Consider the following 21877-nt stretch of genomic DNA (forward strand, 5'->3'; position numbering starts at 1 on the left):
ATCAGGCTGGGAAGCTGGTACCGCAAACTGGGAAGCTGGCACATCAATCTGGGAAGCTGGCACATCAATCTGGGAAGCTGGCACATCAATCTGGGAAGCTGGCACATCAGACTGGGAAGCTGGCACATCAGACTGGGAAGCTGGCACATCAGACTGGTAGGTAGGCATCAAGACATCAGGCTGGAAGACAAGCTGCAAGGCATCAGGCTGGGAAGCTGGCACATCAATCTGGGAAGCTGGCACATCAATCTGGGAAGCTGGCACATCAGACTGGGAGGCTGGCACATCAGACTGGGAGGCTGGCACATCAGACTGGTAGGTAGGCATCAAGACATCAGGCTGGAAGACAAGCTGCAAGGCATCAGGCTGGGAAGCTGGCACATCAATCTGGGAAGCTGGCACATCAATCTGGGAAGCTGGCACATCAATCTGGGAAGCTGGCACATCAGACTGGGAAGCTGGCACATCAGACTGGGAAGCTGGCACATCAGACTGGGAAGCTGGCACATCAATCTGGGAAGCTGGCACATCAGTCTGGGAAGCTGGCACATCAGACTGGTAGGTAGGCATCAAGACATCGAGCTGGAAGGCCGGCATCGGGACGACAGACTGGGAGGCAGGCACATCAGACTGTAAAGCTGGAACATCAGACTGGAAGGCTGGAACATCAGACTGGAAGGCTGGAACATCAGACTGGAAGGCTGGAACATCAGACTGCAAAGCTGGAACATCAGACTGCAAAGCTGGAACATCAGACTGCAAAGCTGGAACATCAGACTGCAAAGCTGGAACATCAGACTGCAAAGCTGGAACATCAGACTGCAAAGCTGGAACATCAGACTGCAAAGCTGGAACATCAGGCTGCAAAGCTGGAACATCAGGCTGCAAAGCTGGAACATCAGGCTGCAAGGCTGGAACATCAGGCTGGAAGGCTGGAACATCAGACTGGAAGGCTGGAACATCAGACTGGAAGGCTGGAACTTCAGACTGCAAAGCTTGAACTTCAGACTGCAAAGCTGGAACGTCAGACTGCAAAGCTGGAACGTCAGACTGCAAAGCTGGAACGTCAGACTGCAAAGCTGGAACGTCAGACTGCAAAGCTGGAACGTCAGACTGGAAGGCTGGAACGTCAGACTGGAAGGCTGGAACGTCAGACTGGAAGGCTGGAACGTCAGACTGGAAGGCTGGAACGTCAGACTGCAAAGCTGGAACGTCAGACTGCAAAGCTGGAACATCAGACTGCAAAGCTGGAACATCAGACTGCAAAGCTGGAACATCAGACTGCAAAGCTGGAACATCAGACTGCAAAGCTGGAACATCAGACTGCAAAGCTGGAGCGGGTTGGGTTACTGGCAAGATGGTGTGGGTCGGGAAGAATTTTTGTTTCTTTTTTGGTTTAGCCCGTGCAGTCTTGTATGTAGGTGCAGGGCTGTAAGAAAAGAAAGTAGCTGGGCAGAAGGAAGACCAAGGAACTGTAGCTAGAGAGGGGTTTTGTGGGACTGTTACAGTTGAAGGAGAAGAGACAGGTGAATTGAAGGCAGGATAGGTGCGACACTTGGAGACTGGGTGGTAGTATTGGGTAGGGAGCTGGTTAAACTGGGTAGTAGCTGAGGTTGCCGTGAGTGACGGGGAGATAGATTCTTTGGAAGGTAGATGATTAATGGCAGGGCTGGAATATTGTGGTTTAGCTAAAGACAGGAGATCTGACCATGCCTGCAGCAAAGGTTGAACAAACGCTGATTTACACACAGCCTGACTAACCAAAGATTGTACTGAATAAATGCAATCAGATAACACCTGCTGGGAACAAGCGGAATAATGTTCATCAAAGGAAGCCGGATCATCCTCTAACAACCATATCAGGGATTCAACCTGGTCACAACTGAAAGGAGGGGAGAAATCGTCACTACCTTCAGGAATGCATGACAAAGCTGACTTTGTACATAATTGGATCAAAGGCTGAACATCCTCAAATAACATATGACCTCGATCTACAAGTAAATGGGCGGTTTGTATCGTTTCCAGCAGTTGGTCTCGGGTCCAATCTTTAAGAGTCTGACAACAATATTCATTATCCTCTGCCGCCAGCAGAGAATAATAGACAATTTCATCAAAGTCCATTTTGCGCGCCCACCGTAACAGGACGGTTTCTCAGTGCAGCCACGTCTGGTCAGGGATGGCCTTGGTATACTGTCAGAGTATCTAATTGACCAGACTGTGTGGACTGCACAGAGGAGACCAGAAACACATGTAAGTGAAATGGTGTTTATTAACAAGTGATAAGTAAAAGGAAAACAGTGCAAAACCCACACAACAACCCACTACAAACAACAATATATATATATAAGTAAATGGAGATACCGTAATCGTAACCAAGCCAAGCCAAGGTCATACACAGGGAAGTCAGCAGATGGGGTACAGGGCAGGGATCCAAGGGAGCCAGGAACAGAAGGGACAGGACTAGGAAGGCCTCAGGATAGGGATTGGATCGGATCAGGACAAGGCAGATAGCAGGCTCAAGGTCAAACAGGCAGCAAGGTCAGAACGCAGGGAGAGAGAGAGAGATACCAAGGCAAGCCTATGAGGGCTTGCCGGGTATTTGTAAGGCTGTGGTAATTGACCTCATGTCACAGCTGAGCGCAGTGTGAGCTGTTTGCTCCACACTGCCAGAGTGCACCCGCTGGTTGACGCCGGTACTACGGCCCGAGGATGCAACAGTGCCACCAGCAGGAAAGACCTCTTACTGCAGGTCCTAGGTGTTGGAAGACACCTGCTGATGGACACTGGTACTGCGATCCAAGAGACCGATAGCGCCACCAATGGGTAGACCTTCTCATGACACTATGCCACGACCCTGAGTATTCCCAAATTTTAACTAAAGGCATTCGTACGGTGTCTAGAAGAGCTCCCTCTTTGGGTAGCATTTGATCACCCAGTCTCCTTTCTAGTACTAATGCCTCCAAAAATTGGCTGTCCTTTCAGGGAACCTTTAAATGTGGTGGTCAGGGCTGTGCTTACTGTCCCTTCATCCAAAAGGGAGACACTATCAGGTCCGAGTCTACAGGCAAAACTTATAAGATACATTCCTTTACAAATTGCAATACACGCTATGTTATATATGCCATCACATGCACAACATGCTGTATCCGGGGGCGTGGCCGGACGTGTGTGAGGGAGCACGTGTGGATGCTGAGCTCCACACCGGCACGATCAATCCGTTGCCATCCCTGTCCTATTCCTCCTCTACAGGACCCCAGCACACCTTCCCTGCTTTCTAGATCCCCCTGCTATATTCCTGGAGAGGTCTTTGCTGGATTTGGCTGCTGCCTACTCTGCATCCGAGCCTGAGGCTCATCCGTCTCCACGGACACCGGCTGCCATCTTGGGGCCTACAGACGGCTCGGAGCCATCCGTTTCTGTGCCTGGTAACCCGAGCGACAAACGGACGCTCTGCCCTGCTCACCTGGCACCCGTGCAGCTGGAAACCGAGGGCCGGGTGAGCGTGGGAGGATAGTCGCCTGCGGATCCCGTCTCTCTGCTCCGGATCCCCGCGGCCTGACACCATCTTGTGGCCTGCCGGCCCGTTCCTCTCTGCCTCCTGGACACTGTGAGTAAAAACTCTCCCCCCCTGTGTGTGCCCAGAGAAGGGACTCCACCGGTCACATTACCGGGATACCGAGGCCTAAGCCCGATTACTCGTTTGCTAATCCGGGAGGAGTGGAGTTTACACTGCAGGCTGTCCCCATTAGGAAAGTCCGCGGCTTCGGCCTAGGCCTGGAAGTGGTCGGCCATCTTGCTACACCAGCTACACCTACTCCAGCTCCATTCCACCTTAACCATCCGCAAAGTTATTTCCTCTCCAGAATTAACACACAGGAGGATTATTACCCATCTCCCATAGTAGCTTACAGGTTCTTTTTTGCAACTTACTACTATATTTGATTCTTGCAATATGACTGTAATATCTATGTAATCAGATGTTAATGAAGTGAGCCCTATCCAGTTATCGGCCTTACAGCTCCAGCTATGCCCGCCAAGACACCTAAAACCCGTTCCACATTAGGTAAAAGCTCCGGAAAAGGGCTGAAATCTCACACGGTTACCTCCGGCTCCATCCAGCAATATTTAGCTGGGGAACGCAAAGATCAAGCCAGAACCTCAAGACCAAGTGTCTCCCCTTCCTCCCATGCTGCCTCTGTGAGGGAAAGCTCTCCTGCCTCCTCTTATTGTTCAGATCTTATGGATGATCCTGGATCCCCCGCTGGCTCTGAAATGACGACTCTGATGAGTGTTCTTAAAAAAGAACTCGCTGGAATGTTTCACAGTTTGGAGAAATCCATTAAGAAAGAAATTACAGCGGTGAGAACTGACATGTCTCACCTCCTGGTCAGAGTTGAGGAAACGGAACAGCGTCAGGACTCCCAAGCAGCAGCTATAAAAGAATTGCAGGAGACTGTCACTCAGCTGGCTTTTGCTCATCGTGCCTCTCTATACAAACTCGAAGATCTCGAGAACCGTAACCGTAGAAATAACTTACGAATCAGAGGGTTACCAGAAGCAACCAGAGACAATGATCTTGAGCCATCAATCCGAGGCATTTTCAATACAATACTGGGAAACCCGGTCACTGACCCAATACGATTTGATCGTGTACACCGCGCTTTGCGCCCTCGAAACGTGAATTCAGAACAGCCCAGGGACGTCATATGCCGTCTACACTACTTTGAAGACAAAAACGCCATTATGACAAAAATGCGGAACACTCCTAACATTGACTTTGACGGAGCAGTTATCATATTCCCTGATCTGTCCAAGGAAACCCTCGATCGCCGTAGAGCGCTGAAACCACTCCTTGAACATTTGCGCACAGACGGGATTACATATAGATGGGGTTTTCCAGCCTGCCTGATTGCCACCAAAAATGGCCATTCCCATACCCTTCGTTTCCCTGAGGAACTTCCTACCTTTATACAGGATCTACATCTTCCGCCTGTAGAGCTTCCAGGTTGGCAGGACCCCATCCCAAAATTCTCTAACCCCCTGGATCCCCATTGGCAGAAAACACCATCAAAGAGACAGCGCACGTCAATCCCTGGATCCGCACAAAAACATGGCTGAGTGATGTCTTTTTCTACTCATTCCTTCTCCCTAAATGATGATACCCCATTTTTTCAATGCCCTAATGGTCTTGGTTAAACACCTGGAACTCTTTTTTTTTTCAGCTTCATTGGCTTAGAGGACTCAGACCTGACACAAATGTTTTCTGTCTATAGGGTATCTCATTTCGTAAGTTCAGTCTCACTGGGCCCAATGGGTTCAGCTGCACATTCTCTTACAGGTTTTGTAATGTTCAAGTTGTTATTGTTATTGTCTTGGTTCTTATAATTTCCCTTCCTCCTTATCTAGCTTATCGCTGGAGCTCACTTTGCATAATTATAATGTACTTTTCTTACAGGCCGAGAGCTGGCGGGGCGCCTTGCTCCCCAGCGCCTCTTCCTCGGTGCGTCCCCCACCCCCCCCTCCCTTTTGGGGTTGGCGAGATCGGGCTGCCCACAGGGTTTCTAATCCAGACTCTTATTGGAGTATTGGATGGCCGCCTGCTCTCCCTCTCCCCACAGGGACCACTGCAGATTTCTGCGTGTCTCACCCGTACTTCCTACGATTGTGCTATTGCATGCTCATGCCTTCTTTATGTGCTTAACTCCTCTTCTTATACTTCTCCAAACTATCTCTTCTCTCCCCCCACTCTATCTCTCCCCTCCCTGTTGGCATGGGTGGAAATATAAGCGAAAGATTTCCAATCCACTGTTTCAATGGCTACTTTGACAATCACATCTTATAATGTCCGGGGTCTTAATGTCGCCGCTAAACGGCACCAAGTAATACGTGAGCTAAGGCAAACCGCCTGCTCTATTGCTTTTCTTCAGGAAACGCACCTAACTCACACTACACCGGTTAGATTGACCTCACCCCACTTTCCACAGTGGTACTATAGTCTTTCGGATACCAACAAGGCCAAGGGAGTTGCCATTGGGTTCAGTGGTAGAGTACCTTTCCACTTATCTGATATGCTTGCTGATGACTGTGGTCATTATCTCTTTCTTAAGGGCTTCTTAGGCAACACCCAGTGTACGTTTGCAAACATTTATTGTCCAAATCATAATCAACCAACTTTTTTTTCACAAACCCTCACTAAATTATCACAATTTGCTAAAGGTATTATTATCCTTGCAGGTGACATAAACATGCCTCTTGACCCAACAACGGATACATCCCAGGGCCGTTCGAACATATCATTTAAACGCTTAGCTTTTGTTAAGAAAAGACTCCTTGAATATCAATTAATAGATGTCTGGCGTCTTCTCCACCCTAAGGATAAAGACTTCTCATACTTCTCCACGACACACCAGTCCTATTCTAGAATAGATAATATTTTTCTAGATCACTTCCATCTTCCTCTCCTCAAATCTACTCATATAGGTATTGCAACTATATCTGATCACGCACCTGTGACAATGCGCATGACCATGCCCACCTTAATCCGTAACACCAATAGCTGGAAGCTCAATGACTCTCTTCTCTCTAACCCGACTGAAGTCTCCATGTTAGCCTCCCACTTGACGCAATACTTTAAAGAGAACATTCCCTCCGTGGCATCTCCATCGCTGGTGTGGGAGGCTCATAAGGCCACTATGAGAGGCCGTTTAATTGAGCTAGGTGCGAGGAAAAAAAGGGAACATGGTCATCAAATTGCACAGTTATTACAGCAAATAACAGACCTTGACAAACAGCATAAGCTTTCCCTTCATAGCTCTCACCTCAATGCCCTCACACTTAAACGTGAAGAACTAAAAAATCTCCTAGACCTAGACACTAAACGGAAATTTCAATGCATATCGCAGAAATTTTATGAATGGGGCAATAAACCAAGTAAACTACTTGCTAGATTCTTACGGGCTAAACAAAGTAATTTATCCCTAAAACTAAACTCCCAACAGGGGAGCTTGTCCATGCAACCCCACACATTGCCAAAGCTTTTAAAGAATTTTATGCAGATCTTTATAATGTCACAAATGGCCTATCCCCCCTTTCCCCATCAGAGAGGCGTAAGCATATGCTTTCTTATTTGAAGGCGGCAAATCTCCCTAAACTATCTAGGTCAGCCCTTGCGGAAATGGAAACTGATTTTTCAGTTGAAGAATTTCAGACAGCTCTGAAATCCTCCCCTTCAGGTAAAGCTCCTGGGCCTGATGGATACACTATCCTATACTATAAAACATTCCAAGAGATCCTACTCCCTCGCCTTACAGCCTATGCTAACTCAATCTCCCAATCCTCAGGCCTACGCCCGGAATCCCTCTCAGCCCACATTACTGTAATCCCTAAACCCGGTAAAGACCCTGCCCTTTGTAGCAGTTACAGGCCAATTTAATTGATAAACGTTGACGTTAAATTATTTGCCAAGGTGATGGCTAACCGTATACTCCCTCTATTGCCTAGCTGGATCTCTGCAGATCAAACAGGTTTCATGCCACACAGAGAGGCTAAAGATAACTCCTTACGTACAATTTCTTTAATTCAATATGTTCAGAGGTGTTCCCAGCCCACCCTACTCCTTTCTACTGACGCTGAAAAAGCGTTTGATAGGGTGGACTGGGACTATCTTAAGATGACTTTACGTCACTTTGGTTTAGGCCCAAAGATGTATCACTGTATTTCTTCTCTCTACTCCGCTCCCTCTGCACAGATTCGTATAAACGGCTTACTGAGTGACCCCTTCACCCTACACAATGGCACTAGACAGGGCTGTCCCCTATCCCCCCTTCTCTTTGCCATTACTCTGGAACCCTTCCTAGCCACGATTAGACATAACATCGATATACGTGGCATACAAATAGGTGATAGAATTCACAAGTACGCTGCCTATGCCGATGATATACCCTTTTTTATCCAACAGCCACGTATTTCTCTTCCCAACTTAATGTCAGCTTTTTCCACCTTCCAAACGATATCTAATTTCAAAATAAATCTATCCAAGTCCGAAATTTTGAACATAAATCTTCCCAGAGCAGAGGTGGCCTCTCTAAAACCCTTCTTTCCCTTCAAATGGGAACAGACCCACATGAAATACCTAGGTATATTCCTCACACCTAAACTGCATTCTCTTTTTAAGTATAATTATATCCCACTATTAAATAGTATTAAGGAGGATTTACGAAAATGGGCCGGTCTGTCACACTCCTGGCTGGGGAAAATAAATATCATCAAAATGAACATACTCCCTCGCATACTATTTCTTTTTCAGATGATCCCACTGGGGGTGCCTGTGGGGTTTTTTACTATCCTGCAAGCAATGGTCTCCCGATTTGTTTGGAGGAACAGCCACCCCAGAATATCCAGAGATGTTCTTTTCCGTTCTAAGTGCTCTGGGGGACTGGCACTCCCAAATTTTAAGACATATTATCACGCTGTTATACTCTCTAGACTTACTGACTGGAAATATGCTCTTAATTCGAAACTATGGGTGCAAATAGAATATTCTCTGAGTGGCGCAGATCTTTCTGTTGTCCCCTGGATACCTCGAGCGTATAGGAACATTTCCCACACTACATCAGCACTCACCACATTCTCACTAGACATCTGGGACGCCCTACATAGGAAGCTTTCCTGGAGATATGACTCCCCACTAATGCCCCTCTTAAATCACCACTATTTCTTACCAGGCCTACTGGACCCAGGTTTTAAATCCTGGACCTCAGAAGAACCTTTTTTGTTACATCATATCCTCCACGCTAATGTAATTAAACCTCTTCCTGAAATCCTCTGCTCTAAACCGATTACATTTTTAGATAAATGGAGATTTCACCAACTACAACGCTTTCTAAGATCCTTCCCCCACCCGTTAAGAGGCTTACAAGATCTTAATAGCATAGAAGAAATATTCTACCCAAAAGATCCCCCATTACACGCTATTTCACTATTCTACAAAGCTCTTACTGACTTTCCTAATTCTCCATATCCACACTTTCTGGCTAAATGGGAAATAGATTTGGACTCCCCCATTACAAACACACAGAAAGACAAAGTCTTGAAACTCGCCCATGTCTCCTCACCCGCTTCAAAAATAGCAGAAGTCAATTACAAATTACTTACCAGATGGCACTATACCCCAGCCAAACTGCACCAAATGTTCCCGACAGTTCCCCATTGTGTTGGAGGAGCTGTGGGAACAAGGCTACTCATGCTCATATCTGGTGGTGCTGCCCATTCATTCGCCCCTTTTGGACCGAGGTTCTCAACCTTATATCTCAGATTTCAGATGTTAATCTCCCAAATGATCCTTGGACTGTCCTCTTTCATGCTACTAAAGAATCCATTGTTTCCTATAAACGTTCGCTCATACCCCATCTGCTGAACACAGCCAAGGCCCTAATCCCCATCTTTTGGGGTCAATCCACAATTCCGTCCATAAAAAGATGGTTACAGAAGGTCGCAGAGGTTCACCATTTGGAAGACATAACTCATAGCATCAGGGGTACTTCTCAGAGACACTCTTTAACATGGGCACCATGGATAAAATTCATATCTTCACCCTTCTATAAAGATATTTTAACACAACCAGACTAATGCCCCGTACACACGGTCGGATTTTCCGATGGACAATGTCCGATCGGAGCATGTTGTCGGAAATTCCGACCGTGTGTGGGCGCCATCGGACATTTTCCATCGGATTTTCCGACACACAAAGTTGGAGAGCAGGAGATAAAATTTTCCGACAACAAAATCCGTTGTCGGAAATTTCGATTGTGTGTACACAAATCCGACGGACAAAGTGCCACGCATGCTCAGAATAAATAAAGAGATGAAAGCTATTGGCCACTGCCCCGTTTATAGTCCCGACGTACGTGTTTTACGTCACCGCGTTTAGAACGATTGGATTTTCCGACAACTTTGTGTGACCGTGTGTATGCAAGACAAGTTTGAGCCAACATCCGTCGGAAAAAATCCTAGGATTTTGTTGTCGGAATGTCCGAACAAAGTCCGACCGTGTGTACGCCCTATAAGTCTGCGAATATCTCCTCAGCCACTGGATATAGTCTCTTACTAACTAACTTAATTCGAAGGATTTATCTCCCTCTGAATGTGGATTATTCTTCCTCCTGAATAACTATATAGCAATTGATATTGCTACTCTAACACACAACGACACCCATGCCAACCTCCCCCCCCCCTCCCTCCCCCCTTTTCCTTTTTGTGTTTCTTTTCCTATCCTTTCTCCTATCCCTACCTTTTTACTCTCTTTCCTTTTCTCCACCCATCTTCTTCTTATCTCTTCTTTTGAAAGCATTTTCTAATCACCCGCTCTATCTTGTTGCAATATTAATGTCTGGATTGAATTTCTTTTCTTTCTATTTGTTTATATAGAAGTAAGCTTTTGCTTAGTTCTTGGTTATATCTGTTTGTTCAATTCCTTTTTGCATCTACAAGGGCAATTTATTGAATACTGATATATGCTTGGAATATGTGCACTTTGAATCCCTTGTTTTCTGTTCAAAAGATTGCTTTCCATATGTTATATGTTTACTCTCTTCTTTATATTAATCTTTAATAAACAATTATTAAACAAAAACATGCTGTATCCAATATGTTGGTAGGACGACACGTACGTTAAAGGATTATTTGTATGATCACCTCCATGATATCGAGAAAGATCATGCCACAAATGTCGCATGACGTTGGAATCAAATCCATCAGAAAGATACATCCAGCTTAGTCATTCAAGGCATCGATAAAATTAAGCGATTAAGAGGCGGCGATACATTTAATATTCTTTGCAAACGTGAAGTCCGGTGGATTTTCTTTTTTGAACACCAGACGTCCCTTGGGACTCAACTATGAATGGGATATATTTAATTTTTACCAATAGACAATGCTCAGCATTTTGTTACCTGTTTTATATGACACTTTGATAATATTTTTCTTCATATATTTTTTTTGTTTTTTTTTTGTTATCTGTTGGTAATCTATTGCATTCCATTTTTGGGATACATCTATAGCCTGCTATGGGTTTTCTAAATGGAATTATGCTTTTGTTTGCAGCGGGTGGGATGAGACCTTGTATCCTACCATACATCTGCTCACAAAATTTGAATTTTTCTGAAGCTTATATATATTTTATTATTTTTGGGATAAATCCATGAGCTTGCTATAGGTTTTCTATATGAAAACATGCTTTTGCTTGCAGCGGGTGGGGTGAGACTTTGTATCCTGCCATACACCTGCTCACAATCCTTTAATTTTCCCACAGTTTATATATATATTTTATTATTTACTATTTAGCGGTTATATTAAAGCAGATGGGGTGAAACTTTGAGTCTTGCCATACACCCGCTCTTTATTGTCCATTGTGCTCGTGGGTTTAATACTATCTTGTGATGCTCTTTGTTCCCAAGCATGAGTTGAATTTTGTCTGCAGCAGTAGGAGTGAGACTCTGGGCTCTACAACACACTTACTTATAATTTTAGCGTTCTTTTGTAGAATGGTGCCTGTGTCTCCTCTCCCTCTTTCCAGGCATATACTCCCCTTATGTTGTCTCCCTTTTGGCCCTGTCCTTTCAGTTGTTTTTTGAATATGTTCTGACATAGAAGCTTGGGTCCTGGCGGTCTTTTTATACATGCATGTTTTTATTGCCAACCATTCGACAAGTTATCATCTAGATTTTGAACGGACTTAACGAATTTATAAAAATCAATCTTTCGGTATGATATAATATACTATTGATAAGATAGGGTCCTTTTTGGTATTTGTGAGCAATAGTACATGTTTGTTATTACAATAATGTTTTTCTCAAACATACTTTTTTAAGGTCACATTAAATATTTCATAAATAACATTTTTCAGCATAATTGAGAGAGAGAAGTTATTCTCTTCTCTCTTTTTATGCAGATGTGTTCAGAGTTAGATGGACATTAAATTTTGTTTATTTTTACATCCACATATGTTCTTTATGAACACGTCTTTTTATTCTTCATTTTTTTAATATTCTTTCACACATACACTTATATAATTTGTATGCCTCATTCTCTTTGTATTTGTATACCTGTATGTCTTAGAAATTCATATCCAATTTTTGGATTATTGTCTCTCACTTATATGTGTGCACTGTAATAGAGAGTTATGATTCTTATTCAAGTTATCAACTATTATTCGTTTAACGCTAACATCACCATAGACGCTTTTTTCAGCACTTGTTTGTATCGGTCTTTGTCTATGTGTATGTATATATTCTTACTTCACAGGTGCACCTTATTTTCTGGGATTTTCAAGAACCAATCCTGCAGAAGGTGTGACCATCAAATTGTTGAATTTTGATTGGTGCATTTCTTTTTCAATTACCCTTTATATGTACATGCTTGGTCTTTGTCAAATTAGCTATGAGTAAGCATCATTTGATGTGAAACACGTTAGCCTTAATCCCGGTTTTATCCACTCTTTGATGTGACTGTTTTTGGATTTTTACCAATTTTTGCTAATAAAGATGCCTTTTTCATGGAGTGTGGAAGCTTTGTGAGCGGCGTTTTTCTTTTATCGTGTGGGCGGCAGGGTTGTGAGGTGAGGTCACAGGCTGGTGAGGCACTGGCTAGTACCAGAACCAGATACACACAGGTTACATATTCACAAGTTACGTATGTAGGCGGTTGTAGCATAAGGACTTGTTTTAGCATATGTAAACGGCGTTCAAACCACACATATAAGGTATCACGCGAGAGCAATAATTCTACCTCTAGATTTCTCTAAACATGTAACCTGTAAACATTTATAAAGCGTTACCTATGGAGATTTTTAAGTAGTGAAGTTTAGCGCCATTCCACAAGTGTGCGCAATTATAAAGCGTGACGTTAGGTATCTATTTAATCAGCGTAACATCTTCTTTCACATTATATTGGGCTAACTTTAGTGGGTTTTTTTATTCATAAAAGTTTTTATCCCCCCCCCCCTAAAATAACCACACTTGAAAAATTGCTGCGCAAATACCGTGTGACATAAAAAGTTGCAATGATCAACATTTTATTCTCTAGGGTGTCTGCTAAAAAAATATATATAATGTTTGGGGGTTCTGAGTATTTTTTTTTAGCCAAAAAAATATGATTTTTACATGTAGGAGAAAAGTGTCAAAATTGGCCTGGGTGGCCAATACACAAATAATTATTATATAGTGTTTTTAAGGTAATTTACTATATTTTCAAAAACTGTACTCAAGCAGGTGGCTTAACATAAAAATTACTGAAGTTTGAAGTTCTAATTTCAAACCAGTAATTTCACAGTAAATGGATAAATAATAAATTATGTTAGAACATACAGTATCATAATATATTATTTAGCTTGATTAAAAAAAAGTACATTTTCAGAAGCAGCAGATTTTCCCTCTCAACTGTGTGAGAAACACATGGGATTATGGGTAAACCTTATACCCATAAACCCATGTTTATTTCCTTGTAGTTAAGAGGGCTGGGCTGGAAGGGAGCATGTGTCTTTTAGACACATGCCCTCTTTTATGACACTAAAAAAAGAGAAAAGGGACATGGGGCTCATCCAAAGTTAGCTCGGGTCCAATAGGGTGAAAACTTAGGCCAAAATCAGCCTCACCCGTTTATAGGGATCCAATTCCACCGTCAGCCTGAGGTTGAGGTTCCCTTCAATAGCTGAATTTTTCCTTTGATTTCTATGTCTTCACCAAGATATGTATATACTAAACTGCTGATCGTCCCTGTATGATATTGTGTGTCTGCACTGTTGGTGAATGATACCTAGATTGGATTGCAGCGCATAGGGGATGTCCTCTATTGGAATCGATTACCTTCTAATTACCTGACTATTTAAACAAGGACTCTAAACAACTGCGCATGCTCTGAAGAAGCTTGAAGTCAAGCAAAACATGTAAGCACAATGCTATCACGGTGTCCGTGGTGAAGACACCTTGATCCCCCCTCAACCTTCCTTGAGCCGCCACCATTCACTGGAAGCTGGAAGTTGGCGTTACAATCATCGGCGGTACTGCTTCGGTCCATCACCTTTGGCGAGCCTCTGCAACTCCTGAAGCCCCTTACCTCTGGATTACAAACAGCTCTTACCATCCCAGGATGGAACCACTTTCACTCCTTATCTTGTACCTGGCTTCCCTTGCAGCTGCTGTGATGATGGACTACAGACACTAAGACTAGATGTCTGAGACTGTGACTAACCGCACACAAGAAAAAACGGTGAGCTGTATCTTATTCCTATTAATTGTAAGGAAGTATTACCAGGATTCTCCGTCCCGTATCTGTGCCAAGTCTCCTCGAAGTATACCTGCCCCTAGTCTCTGATCCATACTCATAGTGCTTGTATGATTGTTACGAAACGGATTTTGAATCACAGTATCTATAGCGGCAAATAATCAAGGAATTTTCCACACTTCACAAGCATTCGGTTAATTCTTGAATGTCCTTAATGAACATCTCAACACATCTCTTTATGAAAAGTAACTGTTTCTATTTATATTTATTCAATAATGTTTGAAGGACTTCATCTCCAAATCTGATCCTAGGATTGGTCCAAAGTCTGCGTGTGTGTGTGTGGGATTTGAAAGGTGTGATCTAGGTACGGTGGCCACCTGTGTCTCATCTAGAGGTCAAGTCTCTTTTTAACTATGTGTTGGAGATGGGTGTAGTTTTTTCACTATTTATGTATTTGATAAATGTATTTTGGATAATCAATAAATGATAAGTAGCATTTCAGCAGCCTGTCCTCCTTGAAGAATTTCTTTGGGTCTTTCCCACTTTTTCTATATCCCCTTCTATGACACTGCAGTGAGAGGAGAGCCTCCACTGGCCACTGCAGCATTTTTATTGGACAGCTTGGACCAATGGTGCTTTACCATTGGTTCAAGGCTCCAAACTGTTGATTGAGCTCAGTCTCTCGGACAAGAAGTCAGAGGCACCATGAGCTCATCCTCTCAGTCTGCTGCAAACAGTGTGTGCCAGCTTTGTATTTAAACTGGCCGCGCTGTATGTAGCTTCTGACAGGCTGCGGAAAGAGCCCCATATCTGTGGAACCATAAAAAAACAACAATAACCCAGCGCCACTGAATGGAAACCTAAGGAGCTTAATCAAGACGTGGTGTGTAACATATATTATACAATCCGCACAACATGTGGTGTACAACATTTAATGTACAAATAGCATCTCAGAAAATCAGGGGGGAAGGGAAACCAGTGCAGCTGGAACAACCGTAACTGATAGATGCAGATCAAAAGCAAAAAACAAAGAATGTCCAACGCTCTGGATTTCACAAAGTCCAACTGCAACAGCCCAAAGTAAAAAAACTGAATGGTTTAATAAAAACAGATAATGAAAACAGATTGTAAAAATTGTCCCATAGTAACACAGCACTACATTGCACTTAAATTAGGAGCATAGTAAAAGACAGATAGTCCATTGAGCAACAGGAACCAAAACGGGAGATCCATCCAACTGCATAGCCCCAAACTGAGATCGATGGAAAAGGGAGATGGAAAGGAAAATGGGAGCCCAGGTCGGGAAACAATAGGGACTCACAGACTCCCCGCTGGATGTGGGGTCTGGTCCCTGAGGAGATGACTCACCGGCTCCGGATAGCTGTGTGGTTGATGTGGCATGAAGGGAAACTAATGCTCTGCCATGAGGAGAGAAGCCTCTCTGAGGCTCCGTGACGATGGGTGATGACGTCAGCAAAGCTGGGAGGGGACATCGCGGCTTCTCACAGGAAAGCCGCCGGAGTGTCAGCTGGTAGACGCTGAGCCGCTGACTCACCGGTCTGTGACACCCCAGGGATGAAATGCCTCAGTATTAGGTGGTGTCACTCAGGGGATCCAGTGGTGAAAGGTAGATAGGAAAACTAGAAGGGAAATAATGGAGCCAGCAATGTTGATGAGTCACCGCTGTTGGGCAATGTGAAGCTCCCAAGAGTGGATGGACTGTCACCGTGGCATGGTTCTGGACAGGACCACTCTCATAAGGTTGCCTTGACGATGCATTTCATGCATCTGCGCTTTGTCATAGTCCCATAGAAGCTGGGCTGACGTCATCATCCATCGTCACGGAGCCTCAGAGAGGCTTCTCTCCTCACGGTGGAGCATTGGTTTCCCTTCACGCCACATCAACCACACAGCTATCCGGAGCCGGTGAGTCATCTCCTAAGGGACCAGACCCCACATCCAGTGGGGAGTCTGTGAGTCCCTAGTGTTTCCCGACCTGGCCTCCCGTTTTCCTTTCCATCTCCCTTTTCCATCGATCTCAGTTTGGGGCTATGCAGTTGGATGGATCTCCCCTTTTGGTTCCTGTTGCTCAATGGACTATCTGTCTTTTACTATGCTCCTAATTTAAGTGCAATGTAGTGCTGTGTTACTATGGGACTATTTTTACAATCTGTTTTCATTATCTGTTTTTATTAAACCATTCAGTTTTTTACTTTGGGCTGTTGCAGTCGGACTTTGTGACATCCAGAGCGCTGGACATTCTTTGTTTTTTGCTCTATGGAACCATAGGTGCTAGGAGCCCCAAATTTGACCAGTGGTGGGGTAGGACTTTGGCTACCTACCCCCCAAATGTGGGGTCTCTGGGACCCCAGGTCGCCAAGCTACGACCCTCGATCGTATTTTTTTTTATGTTCACGGCAGGGAGCATGTTACATGTTCAACCCTAAAAATGGGGGGGGGGGGATGTAACATGTTCCTAAAGGCAAACTTATCCATTAAGACATTTATGGACGTGCTGAAAAAGCACCAAAATGGTATCTTTTAGTTATAGTGATGACAAAGCAGAAAGACCTTCTTCCACAGATGAATCATTTGAGGCAGCGGAGGAATCTGCCCTGATTATGTCCTCATCCTCTAAATCCGACCAGACAGAAGACTCTGAGTCAGATTGTTGAGAGAAACTCACGGGCTGTGGCTCCCAGCCTTTTTTAAAGTCACTTTGAGAGAATTCTTTGCTTGGACAAGAATGTGGCAATGCTCCCGAGTTAGAAGTTCGGGGTAGTCCTAACAACTGTCTTCTCCCAGTGGGGGCGGGCATCCCCGCCTGCAGAAGACAGTGCTTATTGCTAGCAGCTATAGCAGCCACTAGCAATAATCCGGCAGGCTGGTTGTACCCAAGTTGAGCAATCAACTTGGTACATTCAGCCTGTTCATTAACGGTTTGAATCTCGGCCAGTTCAGCAGAATTCGAACTGTGTATGGCCGGCCTTAGGGTAAGAAGGTGAAGCCCCTATACCCTGGTCCCCAGTGAGAAAAAATTAGAAGGAAGCCATAATTTAACTTTTGTTAGAGAAACAAATTGCTGACTGCAAATTAACCTCTTGCCAACTGTATAACTTAGATATATGACGGCAAGGCAGCTCTGCTGCGCTGGATCACATACATGATCCAACACTTCCGGATATGGAGTGCTTCTGCTGTGATTATACACAGTGGAAGCTGATCGGGGGGGTACCGTGGACTCGATGTCCGCTGGCACATGTCAATCCTTCGGTACAGAGGGAGAACGGCAGTCTGCCTATGTAAACATGGCAGATCGCTGTTCCATTAGTATAGAAGGCATGGATCCTGTGTTCCTGCTAAGCTGGAACATGGATCCATGCCTTCTCCTAGTACAAGCACCTCCCCCACAGTAAGAAAGCACCAGCTAGGAGCCAGTGTCATTAGTACAGTGACAGTGCATATTTTTAGCCTTGATCAAAATATGACGGCAAGGCAGCTCTGCTGCGCTGGATCACATACATGATCCAACACTTCCGGATATGGAGTGCTTCTGCTGTGATTATACACAGTGGAAGCTGATCGGGGGGGTACCGTGGACTCGATGTCCGCTGGCACATGTCAATCCTTCGGTACAGAGGGAGAACGGCAGTCTGCCTATGTAAACATGGCAGATCGCTGTTCCATTAGTATAGAAGGCATGGATCCTGTGTTCCTGCTAAGCTGGAACATGGATCCATGCCTTCTCCTAGTACAAGCACCTCCCCCACAGTAAGAAAGCACCAGCTAGGAGCCAGTGTCATTAGTACAGTGACAGTGCATATTTTTAGCCTTGATCACTGTATTAGTGTCACTGGTCCACAGTTTCAAAAGTGTCAGTGTCTGCTGATTGCCACCATTACTAGTAAAAAAAAAATAAATAAAAACTTCCCATAGTTTGTAGACGCTATAACTTTTGCGCAAACCAGTCAATTTACGCTTATCGGGATTTTTCTACCAAAAACATGTAGCAGAATACATATTGGCCTAAATTAATGAAGAAATTTGATTTTTTTATTGGATGTTTTATAGCAGAAAGTAAAAAATATTGTTTTGTTTTTCAAAATTGTCGGTCTTTTTTTGTTTATAGCACAAAAAATAAAAAAACGCAGAGGTGATCAAATACCATCAAAGAAAGGTCTATTCGTGGGGGAAAAAAAAAAGACAGAAATTGTATTTGGGTACAGCGTTGCATGACCGTGCAATTGTCAGTTAAAGCAACGCAGTGCCGTTTTGCAAAAAATGGCCTGGTCATGAAAGGGGATAAATCTTCCAGAGGGCAAGTGGTTAAAACAGGAAGGTATTTTTAATTAATAGTGTTAGGGCTCTTTCACATGGGGCGGATCAGTGATGATCCGCCCTGTGAACATCCGCTTGCTCAGCGGGGATCACTCCGCCGATCTCCGCTGAGCAGGAAAATGACAGGTCCGGACCTGTCAAGAGCGCCGCTCTACCCTATGGGGAATCGGATGATGAAGGACCCTATAGTCCGTCGTCACCCGATCTGATAATGGATGGAAAAGTAGGTTTTTCCTCCGTTACACTTTTTCGGATCGGAGCGGGTCGGATGTCAGCGGACATGTCACCACTGACATCCGACGCTCCATAGACCTCCATGGAGTGTCCGTTCAGGTCCACCTAAAAAAACTGACAGGCGGACCTAAACGGACAGTCCGTGTGAAAGAGGCCTAAGTGTACTTACTCTTATTGGACCATGATGCCCTTACAAGCATTCCTGGTAAGCCACATACCTACCCTAACTTTTCTGAGACCATTGTTGTGTGAAATGCAAACCTCTTCATCCATGTATCCTGCTCTTCTATGCATGTGTGCTGCGATCTCCATTCGTTTCACTGGGAAGGTAATACACTTTCCTAGTAAAATTAAGGTGCATCTGCACTATACTAAACATTAAACAGAAGAAATTTAATCAGCATGGGGGGCAGGGGTCATCATCAGCTGTCCAAAATATAAAACAGCCTTTATAACTGGAAAAACAAAGCTAGCATCTGCTTCCAATAGAACATATTGTTTTCTTTAGGAATGCAGATGCATTTTAGGATACTGAGCCCAGCTTTGTATGACCCAGAGTAAGGATACATACCATACTTTAAAATCACTGAAAAAAAGTTAAAGATTGCAAGAGAACGCTGGGTTACGCGTTTCCACCCTAAACCTCCAGCCCTCAAAAAGACCCAATTCAAATTAGCCACTTATGTTCTACTAGTTGCCAAACAAACTATTGCAAGAGGTTGGAAGAAACAATTCACACATTCAATTAAAGTTTGACAGTGCATTTTTTAACAGTGAGAAACTTAGCAGATACTCCCAAAAATGTTAACTGTTACTTTAATGATTCAGATCAAACTAATTTTAATATTACACAAAGATAACCCGACTAAATCCAAGATGCAGGTTTTAAATTATTATTTCATTTATTAAGGGAAAAAAGCTGTTCAAACCTGCCTGGCCCTATGTGAAAAAGTAATTGCCCCCTCCCATGCTGAATCATGAATGAACTGTGATTAACCACAATTTTTTGGAAAGCGGAGTTAAATTTCACTTCACTTCACACCCAGGCCTGATTACTACCAGACCTATTGAATCAAGAAATCACATAAATAGAAGCTGTCTGACAAAGTGAAGCATGCTTAGACCCCTTTCACTCTGGGACTTTTTCAGGAGCTTTTGGGCTAAAAATAGTGCCTGTAAACACCTAAAAAATGTTTCCCCTGCAGCCCCAGTGCTTCTCAGGCTCTCACAAAGCACCGCTGCTGAAGCGCCTTCAGCAGCGGTGCTCTGCGGGTGCTTTTAACTCTTTATTCGGCTGCTAGTGGGGGTTAAAAGCTTCCTGCTAGCAGCCGAAAAGCGCCGCAATAACAGCGGTAAAGCACCCCTAACTCCCCCCCCCCGCCCTAGTGTGAAAGCAGCCTAACAGATCATAAAAAGCCACACATCATGCCACAATCCAAAAAAAAAAAAAATCAAGAACAGATTAGAAAAAAGTAATGTACATGTATCGGTCTAGGAAAGGTTTCAAAGCCATTTCTAAGGCTTTGAAACTCCAGTGAACCATGGGGAGAGCCATTATGCACAAATGGAGATAACTTGGAACAGTGGGGAACCCTCCCAGGAGTGGCCGCTCTACAAAAATAAATCCAAGAGTATGACGATGACTCATCCAGGAGGTCATAAAAAAACCCAGAACATCTAAAGAACTGCAGGCCCCACTTGCCTCAGGTAAGATCAGTGTTCATGGTTCAACAATATGAGACTGGGCAGAAATGGCATCCATGGGAGAGTTCCAAGGCCAAAGCCACTGCTGACAAAAAAGAACACAAAGGCTCATCTTACATTTACCAAAAAACATCTCGATTATCCCCAAGGCAAATATTCTGTGGACTGATACAAAAATTTTACTTTTTTTGAAGGTGTGCGTCCCGTTACATCTGGCATAAAACTAATACAGCATTTCATAACAAGAACATCATACCAACATTCAGACATGGTGGTGGTAGCGTGATGGTCTGGGGCTGCTTTGCAGCTTCAGAACCTGTATGACTTACCATAATTGATAGAACCATGAATTCTGAGCTCTACCAGAAAATCCTAAAGGAGAATGTCTGTGATCAGTTTGTGACCTCAAGCTCAAGTGCACTTGGGTTATGCAGAAGGACAATGATCTGAAACACAACAGCAAGTCCACCTCCAAATGGTTCAAAGCAAAATTTAGGTTTTGGAGTGGCCTAGTCAAGGCCCAAACTTAAATCCATTTGAGATGCTGTATCATGACCTTACACAGGCCATTTATACTGGAAAACCCTCCAATGTGGCTGAATTAAAACAATTCTGCAAAGAAGAGTGGGCCAAAATTGCTCCACAGCAATGTGAAAAACTCATTGCCAGTTATCGCAAATGCTTGATTGCAGCTGTTGCAGCCAAGGGTGACACAACCAGTTAAGAGGTTTAGGGGGCAATTACTTTTTTACATAAAGCCAGGCAGGTTTGGACTGTCATACATGTGGAGGGCCCTGATGTTCTCTGAACTCTCCTTTCGGCCCCACATCCAATCACTATCCAAAGCTTGCCGCCTCAACGTCTGCAACATCTCTAAACTACGTATCTTTCTAACCAATGAAAACACAAAGCTCCTGATTCACTTCCTGGTTATCTCTCGCCTTGAGTACTGCAACTCCCTCCTCATTGGCTTACCTTTAAATAGACTATCCCCCCTTCAGTCCATCATGAATGCTGCTACCAGACTCATCCACCTTACAAACCGCACAGTGTCTGCTACCCCTCTCTGCCAATCCCTCCATTGGCTGCCACTTGCCCAACAAATTCAATTCAAAATACTAACAATAAGTTACAAAGCCATTCACAACTCTGCCCCCAGCTACATCACTAGCCTAGTCTCAAAATACCAACCTAATCGCCCTCTTCGTTCATACCACCCAAGTATCACAGCTGATTGTATACACAGCTGATTGTATACAATCAGCTGTGATACAATCAGCTGTGAACGTCCACCCATTACCTTTGATCTGCTATAAATAGCTCT

Source organism: Aquarana catesbeiana, linkage group LG10 (genome assembly GCF_042186555.1).
Source record: "Aquarana catesbeiana isolate 2022-GZ linkage group LG10, ASM4218655v1, whole genome shotgun sequence".
NCBI lineage: Eukaryota > Metazoa > Chordata > Amphibia > Anura > Ranidae > Aquarana > Aquarana catesbeiana.